This window comes from Lutra lutra, chromosome 4, assembly GCF_902655055.1.
Source record: "Lutra lutra chromosome 4, mLutLut1.2, whole genome shotgun sequence".
In the NCBI taxonomy this organism is placed as follows: Eukaryota; Metazoa; Chordata; class Mammalia; order Carnivora; family Mustelidae; genus Lutra; species Lutra lutra.
The window spans coordinates 99,213,171-99,237,197 of record NC_062281.1 but is presented as its reverse complement, the minus strand read 5'-3'; the positions used below and the strand labels follow the sequence as shown (position 1 = coordinate 99,237,197).

The following is a 24,027-nucleotide window of genomic DNA, read 5'->3' as shown; positions in this document are numbered from 1 at the left end:
CAGAAGCAATATATATTTTTGAAGACATCACTAAACAATAAGAAGTTTCCTATATTCCATCAGCTTGAGGAAGTCAAGATAGGTACTTCCATTCATTTCTTTTCCATGTTTCTATGTGAGGATACTTCCAGATAAGATTAGCGTTTGAACCCATGGACTCAGTAAATTGTCCTTCTAGTAGGGTGGGCACCATCCAACCCACGGAGGGCCTGAATAGAAGAAAAGGTAGAGGAAGCAGGAATTTGTCTCCTTTTCTCTCTCTGCCCCACTGTTGAGCTGGGATGTCTCATGGCATCTTCTCCTGCTCCCAGACTAGCTTTTACAGCATCTCGATCTCCCTTGATTCTCTGGCCTTCAGCCTCAGACAGAATTATATCACAGGTCTCCAGCTTACAGACGGCAGATCGTGGGACTTCCTACCCTTCCTAAGTGCGTGAGCCAGTTCCTTATAAGAAACTATCATGTGTGTGTGTGTGTGTGTGTGTGTGTGTGTGTGTATCCTATTTGTTCTTTTTTTTCCTAATGGAATGTTTCATGAGTCATCCTTACACAGAGGCCATGCTAATCTTCTCTGTATTATTCCAATTTTAGCACTGCCGAAGGGAGCACAATCCCCTATATGTCACGTTTCTTGGAGAACCTTGACTAACACAGCCAACATTTCTATATATCTAAGGAAGATGAGACATAGGCACATATACACACATCCATGCATACACACACATATTAGAGACTGCTAGAACAAACTCGTGTTCTCCTCTTCCTCCTGAGAGCACATGGAGAATATATTTCCCAGCATGCATTATGGGTGGATGTGGTCATCCGACTAAGGCTAGCCATTGCAACATGAACAGAAAGGATGTGCTCTTATCTGAGGCCTGGGTGGGAGGACCTCCCATACCTGCTGCTCCATGTTCTTTTCTCCTTCTAGCTGGTTGGCATGGAGGCAACCACACGTTGAGAATGACGGAGATTTTTTCACTCTGAGTACTGCATGACCGTTTGGAGGGGAGTCACCCCAAGAACCTGTTCACCTGCTCAGGTTCGCTGTGTGCACAAGAACTATACTTCCTCTGTGTACATTTGGGGCCTGTTTGTTATACTGGCTAACATACCGCCCTGCAATTGCTTCTTTCACTTAAAAATATGTCTCGAACACATCCCCATGTCGGTACATATACCGTATTTTTTATAAGGCATACTTTATTCCCCATGATTTAACTTTTCTGAAATGGGGAGATTATCTCGTATTTGAGAAGTACAGTTCTCCAAATAAGTTTCCATTAAATGATTAAGGGCATCTTAGAATCAAGGAAAAAAATCCTACTTTTTAGGGCTTTAAAAAATGTTACAAATGGGGGCGCCTGGTTGGCTCAGTGGGTTAAGCCGCTGCCTTCGGCTCAGGTCATGATCCCAGGTCCTGGGTTCGAGCCCCGAATCGGGCTTTCTGCCTAGCAGGGACCCTGCTTCCTCCTCTCTCTCTCTGCCTGCCTCTCTGCCTACTTGTGATTTCTCTCTGTCAAATAAATAAATAAAAATCTTAAAAAAAAATGTTACAAATGTCTTGTTGCCACTAAAATAAAAATATACCACAAGATTTTAAAGGAAAGAAAAATTCTCCAGGGTAGCAGAAATGTCCAGACAGAAATGCTCTTCACTTGAAGTTCAGTTGAAATAGTTTTGTTGGGGCTCCTGAGTGGCTCAGTCATTAAGCGTCTGCCTTCAGCTCAGGTCATGATCCCAGGGTCCTGGGAGCCAGCCCTGCATCGGGCTCCCCGCTCAGCGGGAAGCCTGCTTCTCCCTCTCCCACTCCCCCTGCTTGTATTCCCTCTCTCACTGTGTCTCTCTCTGTCAAATAAATAAATAAAATCTTAAAAAGAAAAGAAGAAATAGTTTTGTTAATGAAGAGGCAGAGTACCCCAGTCAGATCCCCAATGCGAATAAGTAGGGAAAGTCTTTATTTTGAAACAAGATGAAACCAGAGAGGGAGACAAACTTTAAGAGACTCTTGATCCCAGGAAATAAACTGAGGGTTACTGTTCGGCAGGGGGAGGGGGGCGGATAAGGTGGCTGGGTGATGGACACTGGGGAGGGTATGTGCTATGGGGAGTGCTGTGAATTGTGTAAGACAGACGAGTCACAGACCTGTATGCCTGAAACAAATAATACATTACATGTTAATAAATCTAGCTTTTTAAATGGAAAACAAAAAGTCTTGATTTTAAGTAGTTCAGCCCTATTCAGGTTTAATCTTTGACCTACTTAGATTATAACCAATAACTGCAATGAAGTTTTTTAATGGACCACCAAGGGGATGGTCCAAACCATCCAAACCAAACCAACCAAACTTGAAAAATATCAGAGAGCCTTTCAATGAAGGATTTTTAAAAAGATATTATTTATTTATTTATTTGAGAGACAGAGAGAGAGGGAACACAAGCAGGGTAGTGGGAGAAGGAGAAGCAGGCTTACTGCGAGCAGGGAGCCCGATGCCGGACTCGATCCCAGAACTCTGGGATCATGATTCCAGCCGAAGGCAGATGCTTAACGACTAAGCCACCCAGGAGCCCCTCAATGAAGGATTTAAGTGGCATGGCATGACATGAGGCAGAGATACCAAATCAACCAGTTGGGTGTACCATCTCCAAAAAGACTGGGAATCTCTAATTTTAAGACTATATTTCATTTATGTTTAAGAAGAGCAACCAAATTCTAAACTTTTTTAAATTACAAAGCACATTTGTATGAATTTGTATGAATCGTATGGGAAATGGAATGTTGGACCTAGATTTGTGGGTCAGAAGAATTCTCTCTGAAGATGCATGGGGTAAAACTTGACATATTAAAATTAATTTTCATTATCAAATACATTTGCTATTTTCTCTCCAAGGCAATGAGAGGCTTTGCGGTCACTATACAACCCTGTTTTGCCTCTTTTGATGGTTTCTGAGGTCCCTGGAATCCCTAAATTATTCTCTCTGAAATATGTTTCCTTTGGTAAAGCAGAATTTCTTTCTCACAGAAAGAATTGGTGGTTCAAAAACGCCTTTTTTGGGTACAGAATAAAATATTCATCAAACCTTGCCTCCCCATCTCCCAACATCTGTTTATTAAAACTTGTCATCAGAAGTCCTATGGTGACAAAGTTTTCAGGTGAAAGTGAAAATAACGGAAATAACTGATTTACATGATGATTTTTCTATTCCCAGTCCAGTTTTCAACATTCCACAAATCTTTATGTTTGTACAGAACATGACCCCTGGAGTTTTCTTCCCTCTCAATCTCTAGTTACGCCGTAAATATACAACAGTCAAGAAATGAGGAGTCTTGGGCTGGAATTCACTGAGGAAGATACGTAGGACACATCTTATAAGATTTTATAAGGTAAATCCCAGAAGCTCCCCACCCAATGTCAATTCGGACAAACAGAAAAAAAAAAAGAAAGTAACTTCTTTGGAAGATGTGGTTTGTAAAGCTGGTTGAACGAACGTCTTCAAAATAAGAGAGTGGCCAGCAACTTACTATTAATAGGCAATATTTATAGCCTTGAATCATGTGGTTTCTCTGGTGGTGAGTGACGAAAACCATTTGATTTTTCAGTCCAAGTAATAACCAGTCTTGTTCAAAGAAACTCATTTTATTTAAAGCTTTGGGATTGTTGGGAGTTTTTTCCTTGGTCAAAAAAAAAATAAATAAATTCAGCATCGAATGATTCTTCTTACTCTTTCTTTACTCTAAGAAGGAGAAACCTGCCTATCCTCTCAGCATCGTCTGTGGAATTTCTATTCACTGGAGACTAGGTAACTTGATTTATTTCATCCATGAAACAAACATTTTTATATAGCATTCACTTTGTGCTAAGTACCGTTCCAAGCACTTCACATGTGTTAATGCAATAATTCTGACACTCATATAGGATTTCCCTGATATTTTCCTCTTTCCCCCAAACTTAAGGAAACAGTGAGTTACTGCTGTGGATAGGACTAATATTGCAATGTAAGTCCTCTTGCCTTTTAGGATTATCTCAAGCAGATAGAAATGAAAAATAGGGGGCGCCTGGGTGGCTCAGTGGGTTAAGCCGCTGCCTTCGGCTCAGGTCATGATCCCGGGTCCTGGGATCGAGCCCCGCATCGGGCTTTCTGCTCAGCAGGGAGCCTGCTTCCTCCTCTCTCTCTGCCTGCCTCTCTGCTTACTTGTGATTTCTCTCTGTCAAATAAATAAATAAAATCTTTAAAAAAAAAAAAAAGAAATGAAAAATAGAAAGTTAACTTCCAAAATATGGGGATGCTTGGGTGACTCAGTCGGTTAAGCGTCTGCCTTCGGCTTCGTTCATGATCCCAGGGTCCTGGGATCAAGTCCTGCATCCGGCTCCTTGTTTGGCGGGAAGCCTGCTTCTCCCTCTGCCTGACGCTCCCCCTGCTTGTGCTCTCTCTCTCTCTCTCTGACAAATAAATAAATAAAATCTTTAACTTCCAAAATCTGACTTGGGGGTCATTATCAGTAGAGAAATGACAAACAGAAGAGTATCTATAAAGGTAAATATTTGGATGCCTGGGTGGCTCAGTGTGTTAAGCTTCTGCCTTCAGCTCAGGTCATGATCTCAGGGTCCTGGGATCGAGTCCAAATCGGGCTCTCTGCTTGGCAGGGAGCCTGCTTCCTCCTCTTTATCTCTCTGCCTGCCTCTCTTCCTACTTGTGATCTCTGCCTGTCAAATAAATAAATAAAGTCTTAAAAAAAAAAAAAAAGGTAGGGGCGCCTGGGTGGCTCAGTGGGCTAAAGCCTCTGCCTTTGGCTCAGGTCATGATCCCAGGGTCCTGGGATCGAGCCCCGCATCGGGCTCTCTGCTCAGCAGGGAGACTGTTTCCTCCTCTCTCTCTCTGACTGCCTCTCTGCCTACTTGTGATCTCTGTCTGTCAAATAAATAAATAAAATCTAAAGAAAAAAAAAGGTAAATATTTAACTCTCATGGAGCTTATAGTTTAGGATATTTGTGTAAGGGCAGGTTAACTTCTGACCATATAAGCTAACTCGTCTGTATTTATTGTATCAAAAAATCAGAAATTTTGTCACAAAGACACCATAAAATGCACTTAGAGAAAATAGGACAGAATGCTATCATGTAATCAAATGCTATCCTTCCCTCGTGATGGAAGACCAAGGTCCTAGTTTGGTCTCTGCAGTCTTGTACGTATCTTGAGTTGCCTCAATGTGTGCCTTATGGCGCCTCCCTTATTGAGAGTGGCGGATTGGCCAGATGACTTCCTGAAGCCCCCACAGTTTGAGTTCATTGCGTGCATCAATGTATCCTCCTCAGCCCACTGGTCTTCAAAGTGGGATTCACAGAACTCTAGACTGACACAAAAATAAAGCCTTCCAAAAAATTACGTTTCAGAAATGCTTCATCTTATGCGGCCCTCCTGAAGATACCCACTGTACTGAAGACTCTGAGGAACCCCCCAGGAAAGGCATTTCACCCAGCCTTGGTGTTCTGGGAACATCGCTAGAACCACTGGTTTACCTGGTGAGCTCTGGACAATCCGCATCAATGCAGGAGGACAAGCACATTGCCGAGAAGGGAGTTTGGGTCTGCGTGTGGGGGTTTGTTTTCTCTGGCAGTGGTGTTCTTTTTTGGTTCTTAGGTGCAGAAGTTTGAATTAATGATACTCTCAGTTCATGACCTGTGATCCTGTGGTTTATGAGAAGAAATATTTATTTGGTCTTTGTCCCCCTCCCCTGGCCCAAGAGCTCCTCAAAGCCCTGGAATTTCCCAAGTGATAAGGGGTCTTTTTTTGTTCATAATAAACCCCTTCCAACCACAGCAGAGTTTATGTTAATAGGGTGATTTTCAGAAAGTCCATAAAGAAGGGGGCTGATTGCCAGGGAGACCAACCACGTGATTAAGGGTTTGGTACTTTCACCTCCAACCCCAACCTCCAGGCAAGATACAGGGATTGGAGGTTGAGTTAACCCTTAATGTCAATGCTTTGACCAATCACGCCTCTGTAATGTAGGGTCCCTAAAAACCCAAAAGGACAGAGCTCAGAGAGCTTCCCAGTTGGTGACCGCGTGCAGGTGCTGGGAGAGTGGGGTCCAAGGAGGGCCTGGAAGCCTGCACCCCGTTCCCGCATATCTTGCCATAGGCATCTCTTCTATCTGGATGTTCCTGACTTATATCCTTTTATAATGAACTGGTAATCTAGTAAGTGACGTGTTTTCCTGAGTTCTAGCCAATTAATGGAAACCAAGGAGGGGGACTGTGGGAACTTCCCAATCACAGCAAATCAGTCGGAAGCATAAGCTACAACCTAGACCTACAATTGATGTTCAAAGTGAGGGAGGGGGCAGGGGACATCTTGGGGGACCGAGCCATAACCTGTGGGATCCGACACTATTTCCAGGTCAACAGTTTCGGAACCAACTAAGTTACGGGACACCCATCTGGTGTCTGGAGAGCCTGAGAACTGCTCGATGTGGGTAAAACACAAATTTAGAGTGCAGTCTTGACATAAGGTGATGGTACGGGAGACGCAAGAAGTTTTCCTTTACGTGACCCATTTTCACAATGGTCCAAGCAAGACCCCTCTCTGCTCTTTGTGTTATTCATCCCTGTTTTAAAATTTACCTGAGGCTTATTTTAATCAGATGTGGTAAGATACACAGACGTAGAAATGACATCATGAAGGAAGAAGTTTTGTACACACAGATCCTTAAAAACAGGAGGCACGCCACGCCACACAGGGCCACGCAGGAAGGCACCAGAGCTGGTCAGGAGGCCAAGGGAACAGGGGGACAATGTGGGCAAGAACTTCGTGGTGCTTTTCATGGGAAAACAAGGCAAGCTTGGTCAGCAGGCATAGGACTGACTAGTTTGAAGGCAGCAGGCTCTGGGGAGTAGGGAAAGTCCCTAGTTGTCTGGGAGCTAGTCCCTGTGTGATTAGCGCAGGTGGATGGCCCTGAGTGTCAGAATGCTCTGGAAGCCAGGAGATGACCCAGAGTGTGGGCTCTGGATTGGTTGATTTGTCTGTGAAAGGTACACTCCCTGGTGAGTTGTTTGCTCTCTCTCTAGCAATTAATTAGTCCTGGGGTCAGCAACGGCCCCATGTCAAAACATCAGGATAAAAAGATATGTGTACTGCAATCTCTGACTTCTACTCTCACTCCCTCCTCCCTAAAACAACCCCATTCTACAGTATTTGCTATATGTCCTTGGAAATATAAATAGGCTTGTAAAATATGAAGTAAGTTTCATGTATATGATTTTAGGTTGGATAGATGGTATTGTGCTAGAAGCTCATCCTCTTTCTTTTTTCATTCAGCCCTGTGTTTTGAAGACACATCCATGTTGCCCTATAATCCTCTCATTTTAGCACGTAGAATCCAGCAGCAGGATCATAGCTCTTAGGGTGCACTTGACTTTTGAGGAATAGAAGTTTTAAAACTTTGTTCCTCTTCTTCAAAATGTCTTTGGCTCTTATGATAGGTCTTTTGCATTTCTATATAAACTTTAGAATCAACGTGTTGATTTTTACCAAAAAAGTTTGCTTTTTCAAGAATTCAGATTGCAGGTCACCTGGGTAGCTCAGTCGTTAAGCATCTGCCTTCGGCCCAGGTCATGACACCAGGGTCCTGACATTAAGCCCTGCATTAGGCTCCCTGCTCAGAGGGAAGCCTGTTTCTCCCTCTCCCACTCCCTCTGGTTGTTTTCCCTCTCGCTGTGTCTCTCTCTGTCAAATAAATAAATAAAATCTTAAAAAAAAAATTCAGATTGCATTGAATCTAGGATCAACTTGGGAAGACATAACATCTTAATAATGTTGAGTCTTTTGATCCATGAACATGGATTTATTTGGATCTTTCATTTCTTTCAGCAATGTTTCATAGTATTCAGTGTACAAGACTTACACAAATTGGGTGCCTGAGTGGCTCAGTTGGTTAAGCAAATGCCTTCGGCTCAGGTCTTGATCCCAGAGTCCCAGGATCAAGCTGTGCATCAGGCTCCGAGCTCCACAGGGAGTCTGCTTTCCCTCTGACCTTCTCCCCTCTCATGCTCTCTCTCTCAAATAAATAAATAAAATCTTTTTAAAAAAAGACTTACACAAATTTTGTTAAATTTATCCATTGGTATCTTATACTCTTGATATGGTTGAGTGGTTAACTATGGTTAAGTGGTATTTTGAAATTCCAATTCTCATTATTCATTGCTATTCACAGAAATAGAGTTGATTTTTGAATATTTATCTCATATCCTGCAACATTGCTAACATCACTTTGTTCAGGAAGAGCAACAAAGTCCCCTATTTCTTCAATTAATAAATTTTTTTAGGTTTTATTTATTTAAGTAATCTCTACTTCCAGTGTGAGGCTCACTGGGAACCCTGAGTTCAAGAATCAGGCCTTCTTCTGACTGAGCCAGCCAGGCAACCCACTAAACATTTTTAAGCTCCATGGGTATGAAGATATCAAAAAGCTGTATTTAAAATGTAGCTTCATCCGGGGCGCCTGGGTGGCTCAGTGGGTTAGGGCCTCTGCCTTCGGCTCGGGTCGTGGTCCTGGAGTCCTGGGATCGAGCCCCGCATTGGGCTCTCTGCTCGGCGGGGAGCCTGCTTTCTCCTCTCTCTCCCTCTGCCTGCCTCTCTGCCTACTTGTGGTCTCTGTCGGTCAAATAAATAATTAAAAAAAATAAAAAATAAAAATAAAAAATAAAATGTAGCTTCATCCCTGAATGCTGTATACTTTCGCATTTCTGTCTTTTGTTGTGTGCATAATGTCGTATGGATAAAAATAAAGATGACATCTTAGTGCCAGCTACTTTGTGTGTAGAACTCAACCTTACCCCTGTCTTTTCAATAAGGCATGGAAACCTTAAAGCTACTTGGAGCCAACATGTTCTGCATTTTCAAAAAGAGATATGATCCTCAAGAGAAGACATAGACACAAAAATAAGCTTATGCACTTTTATATACAATTTATATAAAAGACAAATCAAGGATCTTATTTTTACTTCGGCAAAAAGAAATAGTTATTGCAGAATTCCTTAAAGTAACATAAAAGATTGCATCAATTTTGTACTAAATATTAAATTAAAAATACAAAAGTTCAATTTACTTGCCATGTCTGGGGAATACATCTATGTATAAAGACAGACACACTAGCAAAGATTTGACAATTACATGTATATATGTGTGTGTGTGTGTGTGTGTGTGTGTGTGTGTGTGTGTATGTTTCTTCCAGGAATAGTCCACTCAGAGGCCATTTGAGCCCCAGTGTCCTTTCCAATTCTGGGATGAGCCCATACGTTTGCCGATTACCCTTCAGGTCCTAAATCCAAATTAACATTTGTTGGTGGCATTTGTAGGGGGAAACGTAGCACAGCAGATTGGAAATTGATGAACCTCCTGGAAAAGCGATGCGCTAAGCTGTGTCAGATCTGCCTGAGTGGGCTGTGGCAGCTGCAGTATCCCAGCGCCCGGGGTACAGATGGTGCTCCTGTCACGTGGCCAAGGATTGGCCGCATCCCTCCCATTACACACAGCTTCAGCTCTCGGAGCTAGGCCCGCCTGGAGGGCACCTGCTCTCCACTCCAGCCCCCAGCGCAGCTGCACAGGGCGGTGGTTCTGCTCCGACATTCATAGCACACCCTGGCCCAGGCTTGGAAGAAGGGTGCTGGCTCAGCAGCACCTGGGATACTCAGAAAACCAGCTACTACCCAGAATAGATACCTCCCTCCGGCAATGCAAATCCTTCCATGTCCCACTGGAAGGTATCAGCCGTCTAATCTGGCATCCTTGGCTCCTGCCTGTCTGGGGCCTTCCACCTTCATAGGCTTGCACAGAACGTCGCCCTTCAATGGGCCTTTCCGACCCCTCCACACAGTCCACGTTATCCCTCGAGGCTGTGGCTTGTCAGTACCTACAGGATCCTGATTTATTCACTCACTCATCGATTCACTTCTTCGCTCCATAAATATTTATAGAGCATCTCATACATTCTGGGTGCTGGGGATTGCAACCTTGGGAAAGACCTACGTGAGTAAGGAAGACTCCATCTGTCAGGAAGATCAGTAAACAGTCACGGAAGTAAGACAAGAGAAGCCGAGACGTCACAGGAGGACATAGGAAGATTCCTAGGCAGAGCTTTGAGGAGGAGCGTTTTCATAGAGAACCTGGTATGCCAGCTGAATCCTGGTGAGCATGAGCTAGGCAGTCCCCGGCAGCGGAGCGGGGGTAGGGCTGTAGGGAGCGTTCCATGCAGAGAGGCCCAAGGGACTCCAGACTCCACATCTTAGAGAACTGAGCCAGAGTAGGGAGGAGGTGGGACTATCCTAATTGGTGCCTCTTTTTATTTTGCTTTGTATGTGCTTTTAAGTTTATGTCTGCATTCTATCCTATTATTCTTATATATATTTATATATATTCTACTATTATTTTCTGTATCTCTGTGAAATATCCAATTCCTAACAGAGCTTGGTAAGCACGAACATTGCAAGGCTCCATAAAATGTTGTTGACCCTTAAATACACATTTTTAGAAAATTCTGTGTGTCAAGATGGGAAGTACCCAGAGAACACTTCTGCATCCCAGGGCATGAGGGATGTCTGTAGGCAAAGCATGTGTGTGATGATTTGAGTTACAAGCTGAACTAGCCACTCTTTTTTTGTGGAACACCACTTTTTACTTGAAAGAAATATTGATTAGCAAGCAATAGTTATTCAGAATTGGGTATTTGGAAGTCAAACTTCTGAAAATGAACAAGTGAGACTCTCCTTTCAGTGAGACCATATCTGTAGTCAAGGGCAAACTTTGAGCTTTTAAGAAAAAAAAATGAGAATTTTAGAAAACTTTTTCCTCCCCCTTGAGTTTGATAGCTTCCCAGTAGTTGAGACTTTTCTAATGAAATTGGGGGTAATATTAACAAATATGATCTTTTGATATTGTCAAAATGAAATGTGCCAACACTTAGAAAATCTGCATAACTCGGTAAGCCAGTATTTTCCAAATGACCAATGCATGATGTTATAAAATCACGCATGAGTAAAAGATCTATTCAAAGAGCTAGATCAATAGATTTAATGTAATTAGGTATGAAAAGTTCATTAATATAGATTCAGATTTCATATTGCAACTAAACATTAACAAACTACTGCTTAACAAATTCTAATATTGTATCAAAGAAGAGTATCCACAGTTACTTCTTTTTTCCTGAGCAAAGGAGATTTTCTTCACCTACTTCAACCAAAACAACATATCGCAACAGATTGAACGCAAATGCCAATATCCAAGTCTTCTGTCAAGCTAGACATGAAAGAGACTTGCAAAAATGTAAAATAATGCTGCCTTTTCAGTAACTTTTTGTTCAGGAATATAAGGTTGTTTAGTTTTGTTTTTGTTTTTTAAAGATTTTATTTATTTACTTGACAGAGACAAGGGGAGCACAAGCAGGGGGAGCGGCACAGGGAGAGGGAGAAGCACGCTCCTGGCTGAGCAGGGTGCCCAGTCTGGGGTTTGATCCCAGGACCCAGGGATCATGACTTGATCTGAAGACAGATGCTTAACTGACTGAGCCACCCAGGCATCCCCAGGAAATATAAGTTTTGTGTGTGTTGGGGGGGGTGTTAAGATTTTATTTATTTGACAGAGAGAGAGAGAGAGACACAGTGAGAGAGGGGATACAAGCAGGGGGAGTAGGAGTGGGAGAAGCAGGCTTCCCGCTAAGCAGGGAGCCCTATGCGGGGCTCAATCCCAGGACACTGGGGTCACAACCTGAGCCAAAGACAGACACTTAACAAACCCATCCTGGATATCCATCCATCTAGGATTATAAAAAATAAAAGTTTTTTTAACAAAAATGTTATTTATGTTAATCTGTAATGGATTTATTATTGTTACTTTTAATTAATAAATATATATTTTTATAAATTTTTCAGTTTTCATTTCTAATTCAGTAAGTAGTTATAGATCTGGGTTGCCAGATTTAGCAAATAAAAATACATATGCTGCAGGGGCACCTGGGTGGCTCAGTCAGTTAAGCATCTGCCTTCAACTCAGGTCATGATCTCAGGGTCCTGGGATAGAGCTCCATGCTCAGCCGGGAGTCTGCTTCTCCCTCTCCCTCTGCCCTTCACCCCCCACCCCTGCTTACACACTCTCTCTCTCTCTTGCTGTGTTCTCTCTCTCAAGTAAATAAATAAAATCTTTTTTAAAAAATACAAATATTGCATGGGACACATATAGTGATCCTAAAACTATTTATCCAAAATTCAAATTTAACTAGGCACTCTATATTTTGTCTGGCAGCCCTACTATAGATATCATAAGTGAGCAAAAGCTCTTAGGGATTCTCAATAATTTTTTTTTAAAGTGCAAAGGGGTCTGAAGACCAAAACATTTGAAAGCTGTTGCTTTACATTCTGTCCAAGTCCCCCACCTTCTGTCCACAGGGCTAACAAGCATCAACTATGAGGGATCATGGGTGGTCCCCCAGATGAGTGGAAGGCCCACCATCTAGATGGCTTTGTGGTTTCACTCCCTGGCCCTTGTAAGGTAAGACAAGAGCTTTCTTCCTCTGAATTTGTTCCTCCACCCCCTCTTCTCCCATCCAAGCTGACTTTTCACCTCTGTTCACCCTCCTCCAGCCCAGGTCCTACCTGGTCGCTGAGGCCAAAAACTCCTCTCTGAAAGCACTCATCAGACATTTCCATCTGTCCCTTAGCCTTGCTGCATCTCTGAATCTTTGCTTGTGTTTGGAGTGGGCTAGAAGAAGAGAAACCACCCCCCTGCCCAGGAGCTCTAGGCAGAAGAATAGGGAAATGCACAGAACATAGATTATTATTTCACATAATTCTTAGCTACACTTGCAATTCAGAGCCCTGACTGTTCTGATGGCTTATGATCCCTCCTCTGAGCCTCTGACCCATATATCCAGCCACCTATTCCATACCCAGCCCCTTCTACCTGGAACATTCTCTCTTGTTCAAAACTGGAACTGCTTTTAACTCAAGTCCCACTGATCTCAAGTGTTGCTTTCTCAGAGAAGCTTTCCTTTATGATCCGATCTGAAAGAGATTACCTCCCCCCATAGTACCCTTTTCTTTTCCCTTCATAGCATTCATCATAATTTTAATTTTATATTTATCTGGTGCTTGCTTAATTATCATCTTCTCTCTCGGTAAACTGTGGCCACCAGGAGAGCAGGAAACATGTCTGGTTTGCTCGGTACTGTTCACGCAACAATTAAGTGCTCAAACTAAATAAATTAAATAAATTAATGAGGACAGAAGTATACCTATTGCTTTTTTAGACTTTTCTTTTTTAATGTAATCATGAAAAGCTATAAATTGCCCTTTAAGCTCTGCTTTAGCTGCATCCCACAAATTTGGACATGTGGCGTTTTCATTATTTCAGTTTAAATATTTTCTAACTTCATTCTTGATTTCTTCCATGATCCATAGATTATTTAGAAAAGTGTGGTTTATTTTCAAATATCTTGAGTTTTCCTAAATACCATATTGTTATTGATTTCTAATATGATTTGATTACATGGTGGTCAGAGAACATATTATATCAATCCTTTGACATTTATGGAGGCTTGTTTTATGGCCCACATACAGTCTATCTTGGTGAATGTAGAATGCACATTTGAAAAGACTTGTGAGGTGTAGTGTCCTGTAAAATCAATCAGCCCAAGGTGGTTGACATAGCTGTTCAATGTATCATTTATATCTTTACTGAATTTTTTTTTTTTTGGCCTAGTGGTTCTGCCAGCGGTATTTTGAAGCTCTGTTATTTAGATGCATGAATACTTAACATTTGTTATGTTTTCCTGGCAAGTTGATCTTCTTATCGTTATGGAATGTCCCTCCTTTATCTCCGGTAATACTTTTTGTCTTGAAGTCTGTTTTAACCGGTAAGTTCCTCTCTCCTGAACTGAAGTAAAATAGCCTCATTTAAATTCCATCTTTTTTATTTCTACCTCACATTTTTACTTCTGGCTTATTCTCCAATCTCAGTGCTGAACTGAATCAAATTAGAAAAGTGGCATGAACCAAAAAAGATGATTTCCTCCAGTGCAGAAAGGAGAGGGGTAGCCAAGGCCAGCCCATCCCCCACCTTCATCCCTGGTGCAGCAATGCAGCCTCTCCCTGCTCTTCGCACTTGGCTCTGAAAGTTCCCCCTGAATCATGAAAAGCAGCTCTACCCATTTCTAACAATTTTATGCGGTTGACTTTATTAAACCTGGGGCTTTCAATAATGCATGAAAAGAACATCATTTCATGGTTAATAAAGCAGGGTTGGCAGACAAACTTTTTCACTAGAGCATCTAACTCTGAATACAATCGATGCAACTTTAACAAGCGTTTCGGTGTAGGATAGATTCGGGGGAGAATTGTCTGGCACTCTGAGGAAATCAAGTGCAAGGTTAACTGTGATTTTTCTTCATTTGAACTTTTCGGAACATCTTCTATTCTTGTTATGGGAAATAGCTGGCAATACATATCTTTAGACTCTAGCACCAAGAGTTCACAGGGTTTCCCCTAAACATTCATATTAATAAAAAGTTTTAGGGTTTTATTTTTTCAGTAAATTGCTATGGTCCAGTTGCTGGAGGAAACTCTTGTTTGTCTTAGATTGTTTTCAGTCTTCCTAGAAACCTCTAATGCCCATACTGGATCTCTAAGCTCATGGAAAATAAATCAAAGCTAGCTCATTTCCACATCCATGGGCTTCAAACTTCATATTCTACTATTTGTAGGAACCTCCGTGAATGTTTATGGCTGGCAGCAACCTAGGTGATGGGATCTGAGAGGGCTGCAAAAACCATATCAGAGGAACAGATTGTCCACCGTCAGATACCCCTCTGAGTGAGTCACTTCAGAAGGTTCTGTTACAGCTCAGATGCCACCGCTGCACAGGTAACATTAAAATTTACTAGCACATGGAGGGGCTCCTGGGTGACTCAGTCAGTTAAGCTCTTGGTTTCGGCTCAGGTCATGATCTCAATGTTCTGAGATTGAGCTCTGGGTCAGGGTCCCCACTTAATGGGGAGTCTGCTAGAGGATTCTCTCTCTCCTTCTCCTTCTGTCCCTCCCCCCAAATAAATAAATAAATAAATCTTAAAAAAAAAAAAGATTTACTAATGCTTCAGAACCTATTTGTTCATCTGACCCATCGTTGGTTCACTTCTTTCCCCCATCACACTGCAGAGAATTTTTGTCTGCAAAGACCTCTCTTCAGAGCTTTGTTCTCTCTCTAGGTAACCCTAGAGGCTTCTTCCAAAGAGATGATACCAAATATACATCTCCAGCCCCAACCTATTTCCTACCTCTGGTTCCTAGACGGTCGTTTCCACTAGGCTCTGACTAGCTGAAACCCACCTTGCTAAATCAAAATCCATTATCAGACTTCCATTCAACAAGCCCTAATTTATCCGATGACCTATTCCCCAGCCATTCTAGGGCTCCTTTCATCCTTCCTCACTGAAGAAGTCACAAATCTTAATTCCTTCCTATCTAGGTCTCAGTGGCCTCAAGAAAATAATAATAACACAGGCAGTCTGAGGGATAAGAAGTGAATAGATGTGAGGCAGTTCGGTTCAGAACCACATTTACTGAACACCTTCTGTGAGCCAGACACCAACCTGAGTACAAGACCAAACCAAAGGGCTTATGGAATGATGGGAGAAAATGGCAAATAAACCAACAAATGTCTGGGGTGACATTGTGGGGCTGTCTTAGCTCAGGCTGCTATAACAAATTACCCTTGGCTGGGTAACTTAACGATAAATATTTATTTCTCACAGTTCTGGAGCCTGGAAGTCTGAGATCAGGGTACCAGCATGGTTGGGTCCTGGTGAGGGCCCTCTTCCAACCTATAGATTACCAACTTCTTGCTGTGTCTTCACATGGTAGAAAGAGAGCTCTGGTCCTCTTGCTGCTGTATGAGAGCAGTAGTTCCTTCTGTGAGGACTCCACCATCATAACCTAATTACTGATTACCAATGCCACACCTCCAAATACCACCACATTGAGGGTTAGATTTCAACACAAAGATCTTAGGGTAAGATAAATATTCGGTCCACAAGAGGGGCTCAGAATCAAAGGCAAGGGGGAGAGGGCAGTCCAGTTTCAGAGAGAGAACAACCTGGAGGAAATGATGCTTTCCCTAAGGGCTGATGGCACGTGGCCATTAACCCATTGAAAAGAGGCGGGGAGGCAATAAATGGTATGAGCTAAGGCATGAAGGTAAAACCATGGTGGCTTGGTATTTCCAAATCTTAAAGATGGAGTCAGGGAATGGATGGTGATGTGGCAAGAGGTAAAACTGATAAGGCAGCCAGTGGCCAAATCATGAAGGACCAATTAATACATCCTTGTACTTTTCTTATAAAAACCAGAGTTTAAAACAGGAAACTTACAAAATCAGATTGCCATTCTGGATAGATTCCTCTGGAAGCAATATAATAGATAAATCTGTGGGGGACAAGACTGGAGGCAGGGAATCCATTTTTAATAGATTGAATTTTTCATTCCAATTCTTATTCCACTTGCGTAGCATTATGCATCCATGCCCTTTACAGTGGGTGCAATACATTTTTTGACCTTGGACTTGATTTGGCCAATGGGATGTTAGTAGACATGGCATGAGTAGAGATCTGAAATATGCTGGCGTGGCTGAACTACCACACTTGTGCTCCCACCTTCTGCATTGAGAAGAACATGGCCCTGCATTCTTCTAGTAGCCAACAGTTGCCAGAAGGATGACAGACAAGTGAAATAGACCTAAACCCAACCTGCAGCTAAGGCAAGTCCAGCCAAACCCATTCAAGATCACTGAACCACAGCCAACTTACAAGCATATGAATGAGAAATAAATGCTCATTGTTGCAATCCACTGGGTTTTTGGATAGTTTGATGCAAGAATTATTTCCTCAATCCCTAATTGATATACCAGTTAAGAAGCTATTAAAGGGACACCTGGGGGGCTAAGTGAGTTAATTGTCTGCCTTCCACTCAGGTCTTGATCCCAGGGTCCTGACATTGAGTCCTGAGTCATCTTCCTGCTCAGCAGGGAGCCTGCTTCTTCCTCTGCCTGCCTCTCCCCCTGCTTGTGCTAGCTCACTCTCTCATGCTCTCCCTCTGACAAATAAATAAATAAAATTATTTTTTTAAAATAATCTACTGAAATAATTCAATGAGGAGAAAATTCAGTCTTGAAATAGACTAGTGGCAGTAAAGACAAGGAAGAGATGAATTCATGATTTCCCTAGGAAGCAGGACCTAAATGTCGGGGAAATTGATTGGATGTGGGGATAAGAGAGAACCAAGGAAGCCTCATGGGTTTCTAGCTTAGACAACTGAACAGATAGAGAGAATGTTACCAGCTGAGCTGGGGGATACAGCAGGAGTGTGTGTAGCTGTGAGGATGGTGACTTTTATTTAGATTTGGGGACCCTGAGCAGCCTGTAGGTGTCCAAACAGAGACAAGGGAAGGTTCATGTGATGAACTGGGTTTTGGGGTTTAGTTTTGCTTTTGCTGTCCAACATCAGAACCCACTTTCTATGTTAGAGAATAGAATCTGTCATTGCATGAGTTTAGTGGGAGGTAATGCCCCACTTATCCTTCAAAAGCCCAAGGGGCCAGATAGTTACTCTCCATGACACTGGGGTCATGGGACACATGACCCAAGTGCAAACCCATCAACTACTTTTACTCAACACTGTTTCATTAATGAAACAAATAGCAGGAGATGGTTGAAATTCATTCAGATGGTTCCAGTAGCAACATGCAGCATCCTGTTTGGTGGCCATGGAACTCTCTACTCCCCCCTACCCAGACTCCTGCTTATTCTCTAAACTTGGTTTTCCAGCCCGTCTGAGGACTCCATTAGATACCCAATATCCTCCCTAAATTAACTCTATTTCTGATTAAGTCATCAGTGTTGGTTTCTATTGTTTACATAAAAAACCCCAACTTAAAAAAAAAAAAACACCCCAACTAGTAAAGAAATCAACAACAGGATAGTGGTGTGAGGGAGAGCTGTTTCTCTGGCCTGTCAGGGGAGAGAGCAATAAACTCCAGTTAATGTTTAGGAAGGGAAGCTGGCAGCCCCTGGCCCTCAGTGTGAAACTGCTAAAATTAAGTTATCACTGACAGTCACCTGGAACAACGAACTCATTAAAGCAAAACTTTGAAGACCATATTGCTACTTGCATAGAACAAAATGAAAAGCACGAGTCATAAAGACCATTGTTAGATATGGTTTTTCCTAAGAGCACTGGACCTTTTTTAAAAAGAAAATGACAAGCCTACATCTCTAAACTTTCAACCCAAAGACTTTCTAATTATGTGTTAAGGCAATCTCTTATCATTTGCAGGCTAAAATAACTGAAAACCAAGCCCAAAGTTGCATTGCCAAATTTCAACATCTATTAAATTGACAAACTTCCTGGGTACATTATGTGAAGGTTAAGGCATTTTCAGGAAAGCCTTGGAACCCCCCCAAATTGTAATAAAGACCCTTGGGAAGATCTGAAGCACTCACAGTAACATTGAACATTGAACCCTCACTAGGTCTTCCACCCCTCCCTTATCTGATGACCAGTCTGAAAATGCTGGAGCTCTCTTCACTCATTTCCTTGCAGAAGGGAATGTTCTACTCATGCCTCCTTCCCCCACTTCACTGCTCATTGATGATAAGTGCATAGTCTATAATAAATAGAGTCAGACCCCAGCTCAACCTGGAAGCAGGGGGCATAACTATGTACAAAGTTAAATCTTCATCAAAAGAATTTCAGAGAAGCAGACTCAGAGATGGAGATGGGCATGTCGAATCTTGCGACCACTCCTGTGGAATAGAAGGGACAGAAGCAAAATTGGGCAGAGGGAAATTAGGCATAGTAAGCTGTGTGCACCAGCAGCCAAGGCTTCGGCCAACCCCGCTGTGAGCTGAGATGGCCATACAGAGACTTGCCCAAGTAGGGGCCAAGGGTCCAGACCTTTATAACCCAACTGTGACCAGCCACTGAATGTGGCTGCTCCAGGAAAGGGGCATGGCCTTGGGCAATACAGTTTTCTTCACCTGAGGTCCCAGTGTCAACAACATCCCCAGCAGCTGGGGAAATGATTCCTTCATTCTTTGGGGGCATGGGGCAGGGACGGAGAAGGCAAGCGCGCTTGCATCATAGTGTTTGCCAAGACTACATAATTTTCCATCACTATTTAATCAGGAGCACTCTCCCCAGAAATCAGGAGTCAGTGTGCTAGCTCTAGCCACCCCAAGTGCTCATTATCGTGTCAGTTGTTGCTTTGAAACTGGGACACAACAGTGACTCATGTGAAATGAAATTCCAGGAAATCATGGAGGAAAGAATCCAATACGTAGGGACATAAAATGCTGTAGGGGATTTATCATGGGTGCCCTGCCCATAAATCTGCTAGTTCTATCTTCAAGAGGGCCCAGAAGACCGAAGTGCTCTGGTGAGGGGAGCACCAGCATCTCAGAACAGCAATTTCATGACTGATTTCCCTAAACCAGTGATCCAATGGGAGGCAACTGAAGTGGGATCCTTGATTCTCACGGAAAAGGCAAAACGTCCGAATGAAAGAAGGTGATTTCAGGCATTTGACTGCAAAAAGCAAGGTAATCAAAATGGAGTCAGAGTCGCAATCAAAATGGTCGGATTTGGTGGGGACTAATTCATTATGGAGTCTGGGGTAGAGCTAAGAGTTGGCCACCAATATGCGATTTCTTTGTTCTCTCTAGTGAAGATGGCATCTCCAGCCTTCTCTTAGCTATATGTGGTTATAGGACTCGCTTTTGGCCAGTGAGATATGGGAAGAAGGGAGGTAGGCCATTTCCCGGGCATGCCTTTAAAGGGAGCAGGGGCAATGTCACGTTTACTACCACCATTTCACTGCCCGAAATATGGGCAGGGGGACATTCATCTTCAGGGGGAGTGACCAGATAGAAAGGTTCTGGCCCCGGACAACCTCTTAAAGCAGGGCTTCCATGACACGGGAGATGGGTTGCTTTTATCAAAGTCATTGTTATTTGGGGTCTCCCTTATACCCCTCAGAATCTGAATCATTGTGTGTTCTGCCATGCCAAAACATTTGGTTACCTCACCACCCACAACGCGCTGGGAGGTATGAACCCAGCCGGCGGCTCTGGAGGAAGTCATTAAGGAGAAAGTCAGAATACTGGCCTATTTGGGGTCCTCTTGGCCCCTTTTAGAATAACCTCAGGGGAAACTCATCCGTCTGCAATGGAAGGGAGAAGGGAGAGAACTCTCTGAAGAACGCTGCTTTCCCTGGCTGCAGCACGCCAACCAAGCTGCACCAGGCCCCAAGAATGTGGAGCTTTTGTGGGTCAAGAAAAGCTAAATTAACTGATTCTGGTCACTGAACTGAAGCATTCATAAATTAGGAGACAGCCTTGTCACAGGAAGTCAGTCTGGGTGCGGCCCTAATCTTTCTCAGGCATTTTGCTTTAAGATCTCTCTTCAAGACAAGGGAACCACTCCAATGGCCAGGAATGGATTAAGGGCTTTGATTCCCCCACAGGCCAGTAGTTTCTGATGGCCTCAAAATAACTGCCCTTAAATAAAGTGAATCCAGCACAAAGGTCAATAAGCAAATGGCCAGAGCCTTCAGGTTTAAAATCTGTATCTAGACCACATAGCTGGCCTTTGGGGTGTGCACCTGGAACCCCAGAAGCAAATAGAACACCAAAGATAACACAAGGCTGGCCTGAAATATCTTATGACCAGTCAACTGTCAAGTCTGTGACCTCTCAGTCAGGAGCTGTCCCTCCCTTTACATAAAAGGCCATCTGGTAAATATTTTAGACTCTGTGGACTCCATGGCCCTGAACCCACTTCCTGTTTACAGAATCTGCCACCCAGTGAACTGTGGTGAGAGGGGCCCTCCTGGCACCAAGACCAGATACCTCCTCTCCCCTCACCCTGGGAGGCAGAGTGTGTGCAGGTGGCCTAAGGGGAGCCCAAGTCTTGGGCAAGTTGACACCAACAAGCTGGGCAGTTAGGTTCCCTCAGGCAACTCTTTGGTGTCGCCCAAGTTCAGGGCGGGCAGTGGCAGCGGCCCCCACTGTGTGATCGATCAGCTCAGGCTCTGTGGTGTGACCCTGGCAGGGGTTCTGGCTTCTCTGCTCTCCCTCTTCCTCTCCCTCTCCCTAAACCCAGTCTCTTCAGCCTTCTGGTCACTTCTTGAGGAATGTAGTATCTTCCCAATAAATTCCTCTTCCTGCTTAAGGTAATCAGTCTTCTTGTCGTCATTAGTTGATGCTAAGAAGCAGGACCGTGACAGTTAAGGATATCAATTTTGTAGCCATCAGCACAAAATACCCAAGATGGTTGGAAGCGGCCCAGGGAGAGCTTCTGGAAAGAGAAGGAAGCGGGAGACAGATGCCACGGGCACGCAAACACTGAAGGGAGGGAAAGAAAGCAATCTGCAAAAGGGAGGTGGGAGAGAATGGAACAAGTGGAAAATTTAGAGATTGTGTACAGAGAGCTGGAGTTCCCAGGTCGATATTTGGAACCAGAGTTGTCGTATGTGTAAATAAGGCACAAAGTGGGTCGGCAACATCCACAGAAGCCACTGGGGGCTGTAAGCCAGTAAGGGTCATTGACATGGACGTGGGGGTCACAGAAGACGGAAACTTGGATGGATTCTTGCTGAGCAAGGATTTTTCAGAGCAAACTCCTTTGATCCAATTTAATTTCTTAATGCATGCTCCCTATTGCGCAGTTAAGACAGTTTTCCAACGTTTCCCATTTTTCATTTTTATATTCCTGAAATTATTTTTGTTGGCAACAATTCCTTTCCACTTAAATTTTACATCATAAGGTTGATTCATCATCAGCTTCTGATGCATATATCCTTCCAATTAGAGCATCTGCAACTGTGAATTTTCTTTTGCCACCTTTTTTTTTTTGTAATCAAATTCTGAAAACTCGTCAGGCAGATTTACTCTTCTGTTAACTTTCAGTCAGTGACAAAGGCTGAAGGGGGGCGGCTTTCAACCATGGTCAGTTTCACTTGTAATATTTAGAATGAATCGAATACATGAGAACAGGTGCTTATTTCTTGGCTCATCCATGAGGATACTGTGAACAGTTTTAAGACTCAGAAGCATAGAGACTGAGGAAGGAAGGAGGGGAGAGAAAGGGGAAAGCGAATGAGACCCAGAAACTGGGGGTAGGGGTGGGCAGCACCAACACATCACACCCCTGTCTGTTGTGAGGATCCCCTACATCTCCAGCCCCTGACCCCTGAGCAGATGAAGAGGGGCACCTGCCAGCCCCTTGCTGTTGGAGGGCTGACTCGCTTCCTGGGGCAGGGAACCCTGAGCTGCTCTTACGCCACCCAGAGCTGTAGAGCTCTCGGACCTCGTCCCAGCACCCAGCAGTGCCTTGAGGCGAGGCAGGCCGCCTATCTGTCTAGGACTCAGATTCAAGGTAATGTAAGGGAAACTGAGGAACTTGGAGTGTTTGTAGGGATTAAACATTTACCAGCTTCACAAATGCCTCTGGAATGTGGGTTGCTTATTACCACAATATAACCTGCTTATCTCAATTGCTCCCTAGAGCTGTGTGGCTTCTTGGAAGTCACTTAACCTCTCTGATTCTCAGTTTTCTCATGAAAATAGACTTAACCTGCTGGGCTGTTGTAAGGATTAGAAATACTGAATTTAAAGTGCCTGGTGAGGGTGAGCCTGGGTGGCTCAGTTGGCTAAGTGTCTGCCTTTAGCTCGGGTCATGATCCCAGGCTCCTGGGATTGAGCCCCATGTCCGGCTCCCTCATCAGGGAGACCACTTCTTCCTCTCCCTTTGCCCCTGCCCGCTACTCGTGTGCTCTCTCTCAAATAAATAACCTTTTTTTTCAAGCGCCTGGTGTACAGTAGACAATAAATGAGAGCTTTTTTGTGATTAATAGTGTAGCTTAATATGAATTTCAATCTGGTTTAATTTGGAAATCAACTGCCTTCTTTTCATTTCTTTTCCTGAATGCCTTAGGATTTAGTCCACTCTAGCAACTGGAAGGAATGACCCAGCACCCCTTTGCCCAATTTAAAGGGGACTGAATTTTGAATGCCGAGGATCTGAGCTCTAGTTTTCTAGGCCAAGGCCTGTTGTGCCAGAAAAACCGAGTTCTCTGTGGGAGGTCTGGGTGCAAGGATGAGGGAGGGAACTGGGGAAGGGCTGGAGGCACAGGGCAGCTGATTGGGTGAGGCCCTTGCACAGGATCAAACTCCTGGGTTGGGACCCCCCACACACACCCACACACACACACCCCACGAAGTTATTTAAGAAAGGTGCCCCTTTCTTTCTGGGGCCAAGCGAACAGATAAAGAGAAAGATCTGAGTGCCAGAAGCCTAGGTGAGTCAGACAGAGAGGGGCTAAGCTTGCCCCTAAAGAGACCCACACCCCCAACCCTGGGCTGTTCAGAGCAGGTCCAGCCTGCAGAGAGACCGCCACTTGGCCTGCCCCTCAGAAATCACCTGTCCTGCAGGAGGGACTCACAGCCAGATCCTCCCTATGGGGCCCAACTCCTGACAGTGTCCAGAGCTAACCCTGGACATTGGTTGGGAGGAATGAGCCCCATGAGAACATGGGACTTCCTCACCCTTCAAGACCTTCCTTCCCACTCCACCTGCTGCTTCCAAATTCCTCTCAAGGTTTTTAGGGACTTTAAGAACTGATGCCTGAATGTGAAGGAACAATAGACTTAATTTGTTTAGCTAATGCTTTTGCTACTCATGGAACAGAGAAGCTTCTCCCTGGATAGTTAGGAATTATTGCACGTCTTAAATTATTAGGACTGAACCAATAAGATTTCCCTGTATTTATAAAACCTCTGGCTCTCATTCTAAACACATAACAGGTGGAAAGAAACCTAACCGCCTGCCTTTCATCCGTCCAGAGGTCTGGAAACCCATCTCAGCTCCTGCAGTCCGGCTCATCTGCAGTGCCCCTAGTGGCCTCTCCCAGCCATTGCGCCTCTGCGGCGCCG

At 43.7% G+C, this 24,027-nt stretch overlaps 1 pseudogene; it reads right to left on the bottom strand.

Annotated features, from left to right (window-relative positions):
• Nucleotides 1–516: 516 nt before the first annotated feature.
• LOC125099512 (uncharacterized) lies at nucleotides 517–611 on the bottom strand (annotated as a pseudogene).
• Between the last annotated feature and the right edge of the window lie 23,416 nt (nucleotides 612–24,027).